Genomic DNA, 13,902 nt, shown 5'->3' with positions numbered 1-13,902 from the left:
CATGGGGGTCGCTATCTTGCTTGCCGCCATCTTCCTTGCACACCGCCACCACGTGCGAGACATGGGGGCGGCCACCTTGGTCGGTGCCACCTCCCACCACCTACGACCAACGGGTGCTCACGGGGCACCCCACCACCCTGGACCAAGACAGTGACTCAACCCTGGCCTCCGTGACCCTCGACCAAAGTGCTCCCCACCAGCTCACAAGGTCAATGATGGACATCCCGGTGGAGGGGTGCAGGACAAGCTGCCTGTTTGACACAGGCAGCACGGAGAGTTTTATCCACCTGGACACGGTGCAGCATTGCGGACTCGTGATACAGCTGGTAAGTCAGAGGGTCACCATTGCTTCCGGGTCGCATACAACAGACATCCAGGGGGGTTGTGTAGCGACGCTAGTGGTGCAGGGCACAGAACATCGAGACTTTACGTTACTGGTCATGCCTCAACTGTGTGCCCCTGTGCTATTGGGGCTCGACTTCCAGAGCCACCTGAAAAGCGTGACAATGAAGTAAGATGGGCCCCTCCCACCGATTACTGTTGTAAATCCCCAGTTTTGTAGGGATATGTCACATACCCCGCTACTCACTACCCACACACACCGACCCGCACATCCCACCCAACACCATGCCAACAGCCGTACTACCGACGCCACTTGCGGCCGCTCCACCCTGAAGATCCCTCCCCCACCACTGTTCGCCAACCTGACCCCCGACTGTAAACCTGTGGCAACTAAAAGCAGGAGGTACAGCCCGGGGGACAGAGCCTTCATTAAGTCGGAGGTGCAGCGGCTGCTTAGGGAGGGGGTCATTGAGGGAAGCACAAGTCCTTGGAGGGCGCAGGTGGTCGTTGTTCGGAACGGGGAGAAGAATAAGATGGTCGTGGACTACAGCCAGACCATCAATAGGTTCACGCAGCTCGACGTGTACCCTCTACCCCGCATCGCGGATATGGTCAATCAGATAGCACAGTACAAGGTGTACTTGACCATAGACCTAAAATCTGCTTACCATCAGCTCCCCATCCGCCGGGAGGACTGCCCTTACATCGCCTTTGAGGCCGACGGCAGGCTTTATCAATTCCTGCGTGTCCCCTTCGGTGTCACGAATGGTGTATCTGTCTTCCAGAGGGCAATGGACCGGATGGTGGACCAGTGCCAACTGAAGGCCACGTTCCCATATCTGGATAACATCACCATCTGCGGTACGACTGGCAGGATCACGACAACAACCTCCAAAAATTTCTCCAAGTGGCCAAAACTTTCAATCTCACCTATAACAAGGACAAGTGTGTATTCAGGACCACCCGACTTGCTATCCTTGGGTGTGTCATGGAGAATGGAGTTATTGGCCCTGACCCCAACCGTATGCACCCCCTGTTGGAACTCCCTCTTCCCAACAACCTCAGAGCCCTCAAAAGTTGCCTGGGCTTCTTTTCATATTATGCCCAATGGGTCTCTAACTACGCAGACAAGGCCCGCCCCCTGGTCAAGTCCACCACATTCCCCCTCTCAGCCTAGGCCCGAGCAGCCTTCAACTGCATAAAAGGGGACATTGCCAAAGCAGCAATGCATGCGGTGGATGAGGCCATTCCCTTCCAAGTAGAGAGTGACGCCTCCGACTTTGCACTGGCGGCTACCCCCAACCAGGCGGGAAGACCAGTGGCGTTCTTCTCCTGTACACTTCAAGGCGGCACTCCGCGGTGGAGAAAGAGGCCCAGGCCATAGTGGAAGCTATTAGGCACTGGAGGCACTATCTCACCGGCAAAAGTTTCACCCTGCTAACTGACCAGCGCTCAGTCGCATTGATGTTTAATAACCAACAGCGGGGCAAAATCAAAAATGATAAAATTCTGAGGTGGAGAATCGAACTATCCACCTACAACTATGACATCATGTACAGGCCTGGGAAGCTCAACAAGCCCTCCGATGCCCTATCCCGGGGAACGTGCGCCAGCGCGCAGATCGACCGGCTATATGCCCTACATGCAGATCTTTGCCACCTGGGGGTCACCCGGCTTTTCCACTTTATGAAAGCCCGGAACCTGCCCTACTCCTTTGAGGAGATCAGGACGATGACCAGGGACTGCCAAGTCTGCGCAGAGTGCAAACCGCACTTCTACCGACCCGAAAATGCACAACTCATCGAGGCCACCCGCTCCTTTGAGCGACTGAGTGTTGACTTTAAGGGCCCCTTCCCTCCACCGACCGCAATGTGTACTTTCTTAACGTTATCGACGAGTACTCGAGGTTCCCCTTCGCCATCCCTTGCCCCGACACCACTACCACGTCAGTTATAAAAGCCCTGCACAGACTCTTCACTCTGTTCGGATACCCATGCTATATCCACAATGACAGAGGGTCCTTGTTTACGAGTGACGAGCTGCGCCAATACCTACTGGCTAGGGGAATTGCAACTAGTAGGATCACAAGCTATAATCCCCTGGGGAATGGACAGGTGGAGAAGGAGAATGGCACAGTGTGGAAAGCCACACTCTTAGCCCTCAGGTCAAAGGGACTGCCAGTCTCCCGCTGGCAGGAGGTCCTTCCCGAGGCATTCCACTCCACCCGCTCCCTGTTATGCACGTCCACCAATGCCACCCCTCATGAGGGACTCTTTTCTTTTCCCAGAAAGTCGACCACTGGGACCACCCTACCAACTTGGCTGACGTCCCCGGGGCCAGTGCTGCTCCGGAAACATGCGAGGAGCAATAAATACTCCCCGATGGTCGAGAGGGTTCACTTACTTCATGCGAACCCCCAGTTTGCCTATGAGGTTTTAGCTGATGGGTGGGAGGACACGGTCTCCATCCGCGACCTGGCGCCCGCAGGAGCACCAGGCCCCTACCCTGAACACTCCGTGGTGACTATTAACCCTGTATCCACCGATATATATACCCACTAGACACGGCGCACTCCAAACCCTACACAAACACCACACGACACTCCCATACCGGGCGTGACGCACATGCACGAGGGATTACCGACGCCTAACGTGCTGGCACCTCAAGCCAGGCCGGAGCCAGCACAACCGCCGTCGCCGATGCAATCACCACCGGTGCTACGTAGATCACAGCGACGGACTCGACCACCTGATAGACTTGACCTGTAAATATACTTGTTTTAAATATTGTCAGTCACTTCACCCCGCGGGACTCTTTTTAAAAAAAGGAGGGGTGAATGTGGTAAACCATATACATGTTGTAACTGGGTTAACTGTCTGGACACACCCCCCTGCTGACTGCCCCTGTGGCTCCTCCCACAGATTTATGAATATAGGTGATTTTGCCTTGCCCCTCCCCCTCAGTCCAGGAGCAGACACTCAGCATGGAGGTCGTATTGTACAGCAAATAAAAGCCTTTCAGTATTTTACCCAACTTGAGTCTTTTGGAGTTATTGAAGGTGCTTCACGTGTCTTCTTTGTGATTGCATCAATGTGTTGAGTGCAGGAAAGATCCTTTGCGGTGTTGACACCCAGGAACTTGAAGCTGGTCAAGGTCCCTGCATTCGAAAGGTCTCTCTCTCTCCCTCTCGCTCTCACCAGAGCATAGTGTTAGAGTCCTCAGACTTGGGCAAGGTTTAATCAACACAATTTGTGGATTGAACTCTGTTGTTCATGTAATGATGTGTTTCTGGTGTATGGTCATTCCTTTTTTAGTTACTACTTTGTGCAATTTTGAATGGGGGGGGACTGTCTCTGCAGCCGGAAGTTAATGAACAGCACAGCGTTAGATAGAACTGAACTGAATTGAAATGAATATGCTTAGACTGCTTTGATGATTTGTGATTTGGTGTTTTGTATTCTTTATTTTGTGCTCATTTTTTTGTCGCTTGCATGATTTGTTCTTTTTTTGCACATTGGGGTTTGATGTTTTTCTTTGAATGGGTTTCCATGGTTTTCTTTCTTTGTTCCGTAGCTGCTTCTGGGAAGATGAATCTCAGGGTTATATACTGCATACATACTTCAATAATAAATGTACTTTGGATCTTTGAATCCTTTGATCTCATTGAAACCTATTAAATGTTGAAAGATCTCAACAGAGTGGATGTGGAGAGGATATTTCCTATGGTGGGGGAGTCTAGGACCAGAGGGCACAGCCTCAGAATAGAAGGGCATCTATTTAGAATGGAGATGAGGAGAAATTTCTTTAGCCAAAGAGATAACTGTGGAATTCATTGTCATTGATCGATTCATGATTCATCAGACCATGAAGGGTTATGGGGAGAAGGCAGGAGACTGAGGCTGAGAGGGAAATGGATAACCATGATGAAATGGCGGCGCAGACTCAGAGGGCCAAATACCCTCATTCTGCTCCTTTATCTTAGGGAGTTAGGGTCTAATCCTTCATTTTAGTGTTTCCCAAGCAAATGGATATGCCTTCAAAAAGAATGCATATAAACATGGAGCAATATTTTCCGATACGAAGTCCTGTTCACTTTCTGGCAATCAGAAGAGAAAATATTTTGTTCTTCATTGAGTACATGTTCATTTATTTGTGATTTGTCCCCTAGGTGGCATATATGATCTATCTTGCATTAGCATTGGTGTTACAACGAATTTCAATCACTTTTTGGAACAAAACTTTGTTTCTTGCAGCTAGAACACAGTGATAAGGATTCATATCAGTATGGGGAAGTAACATGAGTATATTCACATTCTTTCTTCATCAGCATAAGGAAATGGGAAGAAGTGCCTCATTTTGGCTTACAAACTTCATTTGTGCAGCTAGATTCCGTTTACATCTCCAGCAACGCCCAGTGGGAGTCAGATGCATAAAAGTTTGCAGTCACAGTCAAAGACAATATGGTCCTTCCTCTGAAGATTTCTATCATAAATTCTTTTGTGCAACGCAGCCTAAACAAGCTTTGAATGTTGTTCAATCCAGGCAGTTCTGCGAACTCTAATCAGCATCCTTACTGTGGAAATTTCCTTCTCATCTCTGCCTTCTTCTCCCTCCTTTAGCACCCTTCCCTATTCCATGTTTTCTCAACCATTCCAGGATTATCCATAATTCAGAAAACATGCATTAATTCTTCACTGAAAGTGTTGTGAGAGTGTGAAATGAATTGGACACAAACATGGAGTTTAAGAGTGGCAGCATTAGCATTCAGTCAACTTTGCACAAGGATTGACATCATAATCTGACTACAATGCATGCAAGGGTGATCAGTGAATCAATCACAGAATTGTAGAACGATGCAACACAGAAGTGAGCCTTTTCAGCCCATCTTGGCACCTTGGCTATGCTGACCATGATATCAATCTATGCTAACCTCATTTGATACATTAGATGCACATTCCTCTATGCCTTTCCTCTTTAAGTACCTGTCCAAACACCTTTTCAACATTATAATTTTAACTGACTCCACCACTATTATTTATTTAATAGACAACAGCGTAAAAAAGGATCTAGTGCTTTCCGAGCAAATAAACTCTTCTCGGGCTTCCAGCCAGGTACAGGTATTGATTTTAACCAATGTTTTAATGACAAACTAATATTTGACCGGCACAAGCTATTACTTGTGCTTCCTTAAAAGAACTAGTGGAAAAAAACAGGAACCCTAACAACGAGGAGGAACCCGTCGCTACCACTGTCTTCCCTATATTTCCGTGGTTTCTGGAAGGATTACCAGGATCCTGAAGAAATACCGGATTAATACCATGCACAATGCCATAAGGAAGCTCAGATCCCAGTTTATGCAGGTCAAAAATAACCTGGGACTCAGGGCGACTGGCGTATACAGGATTCCCTGTGAATGCAGAGCTGTGTGTATTGGCTAGATGGGGCACATGGTGGAAACCCACATCAAGGAGCACAGGAGACATAGCCGCTTGGGTTACCTGGAGAAATTGGCAGTAGCAAAACATTGCATTCACAGTGGCCATAGAATTGTTTCCAATGACACAAAACTATTGTGCCATGCCAATGGCTTTTGAAACCACCCTGATGAAGGAAGCTATTGAAATAAGACTAGAGAATAAGAATTTTAATGAAAATTGAAGTTTTTGCTCTAAGTAAGAATTGGAATTTATTTGTAAACAAAGTAGGATAGTGAAAATTGATTGACTGAGGACATACCAATCAGGAGAAATGGATGAAGGGGGTATGAATACCACCAGACAAAACATGCCTAGACATCATCCCTGATGAAAGTGGAAGAGATGGCCATCAAAATATTTGTTAAAATTGATACCTGTACCTGGTTGGAAGCCCGAGAAGAAGTTATTCATACAACAGTGTACCTGGTACCATCCATGATAACTAGCTACATGGAGCTAGCCATGATCACATGGAGGCTGAAGGAAGTTTTTCCAAGGTTGAGTGGAGTCCATGGGCAATGCCAGTGGTTCCAGCAGCAAAGAATGGATCTGTCAGGATCTGTAGTGATTTTGAGGTCACCATCTTCGTGATCTTTGGGCACAGAGCTCGTAAAAAGTGACGAAACAGACTTTTTAACACCGTAAACCAGCGGGTTGTTGTTGTGTCTCCCGCTCACAGTGAAAATGGGGGATAATTCCTTCTCTCTTGCTAGGGAGAGAGAGACAGAACCTGTGGGATGCCAAATGCCGGAAGAATTGCGATAGTCTTTGGAGTAACTGCAAGGTCTGTGTCTTTGCTATCGCTTAGCTCACACTTGTGCTTGGTAGCGGGTGCACTTTCTGTTTTGCCGGTGGGGGGAGGGGGGATTGTTGCTCGCCGCTGCTTATGCACAGGAGGGGGGAGCTGGGGAGGGGGAAATTTGGGGTTCTCATGTTTAACTGTCGTTCATTCTTTGAGGCACTTTTCTGTTTTCGTGGATGTTTTGCTAAGGAAGAACCTTTGAACTTTTGAGCCTGTACTGAATGTAGATCAATACCCTCCACCCAGGATAAATTGGCAAATTTTTCTGGACAGAAACACTTCAGCAAAGTGGACTTAGCTGAGGCCACTTTCAGGTGGACATGGAAGAAGAGAGCAAAGTGTTTCTTAACATAAACACTCACAAAGGGCTTTATCACTGTAGTATGCTTATTTTTGGTGTAGTATCTGCAACTACACTCTGGCAAAAAACTGTGGACTTGGTGCTGCTAGGTTGGCCAAGCACTCAGTGTTATCTGGATGACATCATTGTGACCAGTAAGGATGGCAAGGAACACCTCCAAAACCTCAAGATGGTGTTAAAAAGACTCGAAGATTATGGGCTTAGAGCAGAACACGAAAAGTGTAAACTCTTTAATCTAAGTATCACTTACTGTGGTCACACTATCGACACACAAGGTTTAGAGAAGTAAGCTGAGAAAGTTCAAGCAGTGGTGGATGCCCCAAAGCCAAAGATCATGTCACAGGTGCAGTCCTTTATAGGATTTATCAATTACTATAATAAATTTGGCTGCTGTGCTCCACCTCTTGAACTAATTACTGCAGGTTGGAAGAAATGGCAATGGTCAAACATTTCTGGTGAGGGACTACAGTGATGAACAAAAATGGATACTCATAAAGATTAAGGACAGAACTGGACCACTCTCCTACACAGTGGAGATTGCGTCTCATGTCATCTGGAGACGACACATCAATCAGTTGAGGAGAACAGAGTCAATTGTTAAGAGAAGAAAGGTAGCTACTTCTGTCAGAACTACATCCTGCAGTTTCAGAGACAACTCCTACAACCATGAAGGAGGAGGCCCCAGAAAGTGAAATAGTTTCACAGCCACAAGTCTCACTTGCCAAGCAGAGTAATCCTCCTTGTCAGGAAAGATATTATTCCACAACAGTTAGAAATCCCCCACAGTGATTAAATCTTTAGGCCTGAATGGGACAATTTAAAATTTACTATGTTGGGGATATTTGCAGGGGGTTCAGCATAGGTACGTTCCAATGAGACAAAGAAAGGATGGCAGGGTACAGGAACCGTGGTGTACAAAGGCTGTTGCAAATCTAGTCAAGAAGAAAAGAAGAGCTTATGAAAGGTTCAAAAATCTAGGTAATGATAGAGATCTAGAAGATTATAAGGCTAGCAGGAAAGAGCTTAAGAATGAAATTAGGAGAGCCAGAAGGGGCCATGAAAAGGCCTTGGCGGACAGGATTAAGGAAACCCCAAGGCATTCTACAAGTATGTGAAGAACAAGAGGATAAGACATGCGAGAATCGGACCAATCAAGTGTGACAGTGAAAAAGTGTGTATGGAACCGGAGGAGATAGCAGAGGTGCTTAAGGAATGCTTTGCTTCAGTATTCACTACAGAAAAGGATCTTGGTGATTTACGGATGACTTGCAGCGGACTGAAAAGCTTGAGCATGTAGATATTAAGGAAGAGGATGTACAGGAGCTTATGGAAAGCATCAAGTTGGATAAATCACTGGGACCGGATGGGATGTACCCCAGGCTACTGTGGGAAGCAAGGGAGGAAATTGCTGAGCCTCTGGCGATGATCTTTGCATCATCAATGAGGACACGAGAGATTCCGGAGGATTGGAGAGTTGTGGATGTTGTTCCCTTATTTAAGAAAGGGAGTAGAGATCACCCAGGAAATTATAGACCAGTGAGTCTTACTTCAGTGGTTGGTAAGTTGATGAAGAAGATCCTGAGAGGCAGGATTTATGAACAATTGGAGAGGCATAATATGATTAGGAATAGTCAGCATGACTTTGTCAAAGGCAGGTCATACTTTACAAGCCTGATTGAATTTTTTGAGGATGTAACTAAACGTATTGAAGAAGGTAGAGCTGTAGATGTACTGTATATGCATTTCAGCAAGGCATTTGACAAGTTACTCCACGCAAGGCTTATTGAGAAAGTAAGGAGGCATGGAATCCAAGGGGACATTGTCTTGTGGATCCAGAACTGGCTTGCCCACAGAAGGCAAGTGTGGTTGTAAATGGGTCATGATCTACATGGAGGTCGGTGACCAGTGGTGTGCCTCAGGGATCTGTTCTGGGACCCCTTCTCTTTGTGATTTTTATAAATGGCCTGGATGAGGAAGTGGAGGGATGGGTTAGTAAATTTGCTGATGACACAAAGGTTGGGGGTTTTGTGGATAGTGTGGAGGGTTGTCAGAGGTTACAACAGGACATTGATAGGATGCAAAACTGGGCTGAGAAGTGGCAGATGGAATTCAACCCAGATAAATGTGAGGTAGTTCATTTTGGTAGGTTAAATATGATGGCAGAATATAGCATTAATGGTAAGACTCTTGGCAGTGTGGAGGATCAGAGGCATCTTGGGGTCCGAGTCCAGAGGACACTCAAAGCTGCTACACAGGTTGACTCTGTGGTTAAGGAGACATAGTGTGCATTGGCCATCATCAACCGTGGGATTGAGTTTAAGAGCCGAGAGGTAATGTTGCAGCTGTATAGGACCCTGTTCAGACTCCACTTGGAGTACTGTGCTCAGTTCTCGTCGCCTCACTACACTAAGGATGTTGAAACCATAGAAAGGATGCAGAGGAGATTTACAAAGATTTTGCCCAGATTGGCGAGCATGCCTTATGAGAATAGGTTGAGTGAGCCTTTTCTCCTTGGAGCGAAGGAGGTTGAGAGGTGACCTGATAGAGGTGTACAAGATAATGAGAGACATTGATCGTGTGGATAGACAAAGGCTTTTTCCCGGGGCTGAAATGGCTAGCGTGAGAGGACACAGTTTTAAGGCGCTCGGAAGCAGGTACAGAGGAAATGTCAGGGGTAACTTTTTTTACGCAGAGAGTGGTGAGTGCCTGGAATGGGCTGCCAGCGGCGGTGGGGGAGGCGGAAATGATAGGGTCTTTTAAAAGACTCCTGGATAGGTACATGGAGCTTAGAAAAGTAGTGGGCTATGGGTAAGCCTAAGTAGTTCTAAGGTAAGTACATGTTCGGCATAGCTTTGTGGGCTGTAAGTACTGTAAGTTTTCTATGTGCTGTAAGTTTTCTATGTTTCTAAATACATGAATTGCATACATCACATTACCACGTGATTTGTGTGCACCACGCTTAAAGTAAACACAAAATTAAACTCACATTTTGTACTCCCATGTCTTCCTTTGAATTAGTTTAATGTTTTGAAGTTACAAAACATAACAACCACCACATCAGGAAGTTCATTCCAAATATTCTGGGTAGAAAACACTTAACTCCTTACATCCCCTGTCATGAGCCCTGTGGGCCTATGTACCTGTGTTTGTTAATTGTTGCCTTATCTAGGGTCATTAAGCCCTTGTACTTCCTGTTTAAGCTGATCAAGTTTATTTGACTGGCACGGGGTTTCAGCATACTGTGATTGCTTAAAGTGGACTCCCAATTAGCACTGGTCATGTGATCCTTTATTTTCAAAAATTATTCGTCTCGCATTGTCACTTGGTCAAGCCACTGAGTTGGAATTCCTTTGAATAAATTCTTGTTTCTGTCTCAACGTGGGAGTCTGTCATTCCTCCACACCTGGGTTCAAGTCATTTGTCAGCACACACTGTGACAGTACACTAAATAATAGTCCAAAATTCAAGCCAGTCTTCCTCTGCACTCATACTACCAACATAATAACTGATAATCAGACAGGGAGCTCAGGTGACCCCATAATATTTACTCACATCCTGAATTGCCCACTCGAAAGAATGAATCTCCGTTCTTGGTATTTCCTGATGAGTGGCACCTCATTTAAAGAATGGATATTCCCACTTCGACAATTTCCTTGTGATCTTACTGACAATTGCCAACTATTATTCAGTTTTTGTGTTGCTTGACAGCTGTGCTGAGCATAGTTAAACTATCTCAAGCCCTGCCCTATTTGAGTTTAGGCAATACCTATAATTACTACAAACGTGACACCATACTTTTGAGCCTCATTCAGCCATCTGTATAGATACAAAATTAACACCATTCAAACTCTATGGCAAAACTGCCCTGGAGAACCACTCACTGGTAGGCAATACATAAACTGGATGGTGAGTGCACAATTTGAGGAGGTTAGCCAGAAGACCTGATTGTATATTCTTTTTGTCTCCATTCTCCATTCTGACCTCCAGTCACTTTCCTGATCTCTGCCTTTCCTGTGCACCTATTTTCTACCATCTCCAATTTTCTGTTTTCCTTCCCAACTAGACTCTCCTCTCAACCCATTTTTGCCCTGTTCCTCTTCTCTCTGAACCCTGAACCTCTATCATCTCTCCCGTTCAATCATCTGATCCATCACTCACTCCATATCCTCTGTCACCTCTGAACCCCATTCCTTCACCCCTGAAAACCTCCAACTGGAACCTCCAAACACAAACTAATAAAAATGGATATATTGTTTGGCTTGTAGGTTTCCTCAAATAAAACAAAGTGAGGTGTTTTATGTTTAATGAAACCCCGAACACATTTTATGGAACTTCAAAACCTACACAACAAAAGCTCGCTAAGAAGTTTTTATCTAATAATGACATCATGTCAGACCCTCCTCTTAAAGCGAAACCCCAACTCAATGTCAGTGGTTCTGAATTATGTACATTTCTCCCAATTACATTACCCGACTTGCTCAAGCACTGTGTTAGTATCTGTATGCATACGCAACTCTGGTGGGTAGAGAGTGTGTTGTGGCAAAGCAGTACTTGGGTTCCCCACACTCACAAAATTATTAGCTGGATTCTTTGCAGCGTGCTGAAACACAGGACTCTTGGGATCCAAATCCATAGATTCCTCAAAGTTACTGCACAAGTTGAAAGCGTATGGTGTGTTGGCCTTCATTTGTTGGGGGATTGAGTTCAAGAGCCGTGGGGTAATGTTGCAGCTCTATAAAACCCTGGTTAGACCACACTTCAAATATTGTGCTTGATTCTGGTCACTTCATTTTAGGAAGGATGTGGAAGCTTTAGAGCGGGTGCAGCGCAGATTTACCAGGAGGCTGCCTGGATTGATTAGCATGTCTTATGAGGATATGCTGAGCAAGCTAGGGTTTTTTTCTTTCAAGAGGAGGATGAGAGGTGATTTGCGAGAGGTGTACATGATGATAAGAGGCATAGATATAGTGGACAGTCAGAGACATTTTCTTAGGGCGGAAAAGGCTAATACAAGAGTACATGACTTTAAGGTGATTGAAGGAAAGTATCGGGGGGTGTCAGAGGTGGCTTTATTTTACACAGAAGTGCATGGAATGTACTGTCAGGTTTGGTAATAGTGGCAGGTTCATTAGGGATATTTCCGAGTGTCTTAGATCAGCAAATAGATGAAAGAGAAATGGAGGGCTACATGAGAGGGAAGGGTTAGATTGAGCTTGGTATAGGTTTAAAGGTCAGCACTACATCATAGGCTGAAGGGCCTGTAATGTGTTGTGCTGTTCTATGTTCTGTTTTCATAGGTATGTGCTTACAGTGTTGTAATAGCAGTCTTTCCTGACACTGATATACAAACAGGAGATTTGCCCGGCTGTGTGTATCAAACTTCACAAATCAAGGACTCTTCCTGTGATATGTTTGCATGGGTCCATTTCTAATAATTAAGTATATACCCAGGCAAATATAGCACAAGGAGTCACTAGAAAAACAACGTGATGGTCACTTGATTTGCATGAATGCCTAATTTCCTAAAGTTCAACTCATAGAATACTGTGTTGGCATTAGAAAAATCTTGGTTTCAACCTTAATGTAAAACCCAAGAGAAAAAAAAATATACGTATTATTAAATAATAGATACAACATGCAGGTACTAATTGTTAATAAGAAAGGTTCTCCAAAGCTATGCTTAAGTATGCTTTGAAGTCAACAAAATGATACAAAAGGACCAGGCTATTTGTTTGCACTGTTAGGATGCAGTGTGCTTATTTCAAAGCAAGTAAGTACACCCTCCAGCCTCTGCAAGAGTTTAGAGACCATCAAGAGTTACAGCTGCATTTTATGATGAAAATAGTTGCACCTTATTTTCTCTTTTTTTAATTGAAACACCAAAGAATCTAATTATGTGGAACACTATTGATTTTTTTTTCCCTAGTACTGGTACTTAAAATAAATGCTAAATTGTCCTGTAAATCAGCAAGAATTAGGAGTAGAACAATCAGTTATGCTTTATCTTTAAATTTTATCAGAACCCTTCTGATGACTGGTTAAATCTAAAAATCAGCAAAGTTTCCTTTTTGTCCAGCTCTTTGGAAGCAAAGACTTCCCCATTGCTTACTGTTCCACAGATATCTTTCCAAAAAGGTAATTATCCTAGACAACAAAGTTAATGCCACTTTGGAGTTTACTTATATCAATATAGACAAACCACCAGGAGCTTTATCCGTTCACTAATCTGTACATCTTTCTGTAACTAGCTTAACCCTCCCTAATCCTGGAGGGCCACAGCCAACTGAAGAATCTATATCTCCAGTTGAAATCAGCACTTTCTTAAAGCCTGCAAACTGATCTTCCCAATTTGAACAAATCAGAGAGAGAGCATTAAGGTGATTTTATGTTTGCGTGCATTCAGATCATTCGTGGATCAAACTGTTCCTGCATCTTTTTACATAAATTCGCATTAAGCAAAAAATAAGGCGGTGGGGGGACACAGAATCGTGTCTCTGTCCCGAGACAGGAGATAACGCAGCAAAAGATAAGATAGGCAATGTACTATAAACAAGGCTTAAAACTAAAAAGCAGAAATGATTGGATTATAAACCAGAAAAAGAAGCTACAAATGAGGATCCTGGCTTATTTTGTTGTTTTGGGCAGATGAAGCTCAATGTCACACAACTGTGAAAATAGGGAATTCTGCTAATTTCAAGGAAAGAAATAGGAAGAGTACAGTTGAGTGTGGGGCTAAGGAGCTGGTGTGGAGGGGAAGGTTTCAGGTACATGGATAATTCGGCTCTCCTTCAGCACAAGTGGGACTTGAACAAGATGGACAGGCTACACCTAAAATAATAGAGTTCCATTATCCTTGCAGGAAGGTTTGCTAGTGCCACTCAGGAAAATTTAACCTGACATGACAGGGGAGTGGGAACCAG

This window comes from Mobula hypostoma, chromosome 3 (genome assembly GCF_963921235.1).
Source record: "Mobula hypostoma chromosome 3, sMobHyp1.1, whole genome shotgun sequence".
Taxonomy (NCBI): Eukaryota; Metazoa; Chordata; class Chondrichthyes; order Myliobatiformes; family Myliobatidae; genus Mobula; species Mobula hypostoma.
The sequence above is the reverse complement of the archived record's forward strand: the minus strand, read 5'-3'. Positions refer to the sequence as shown.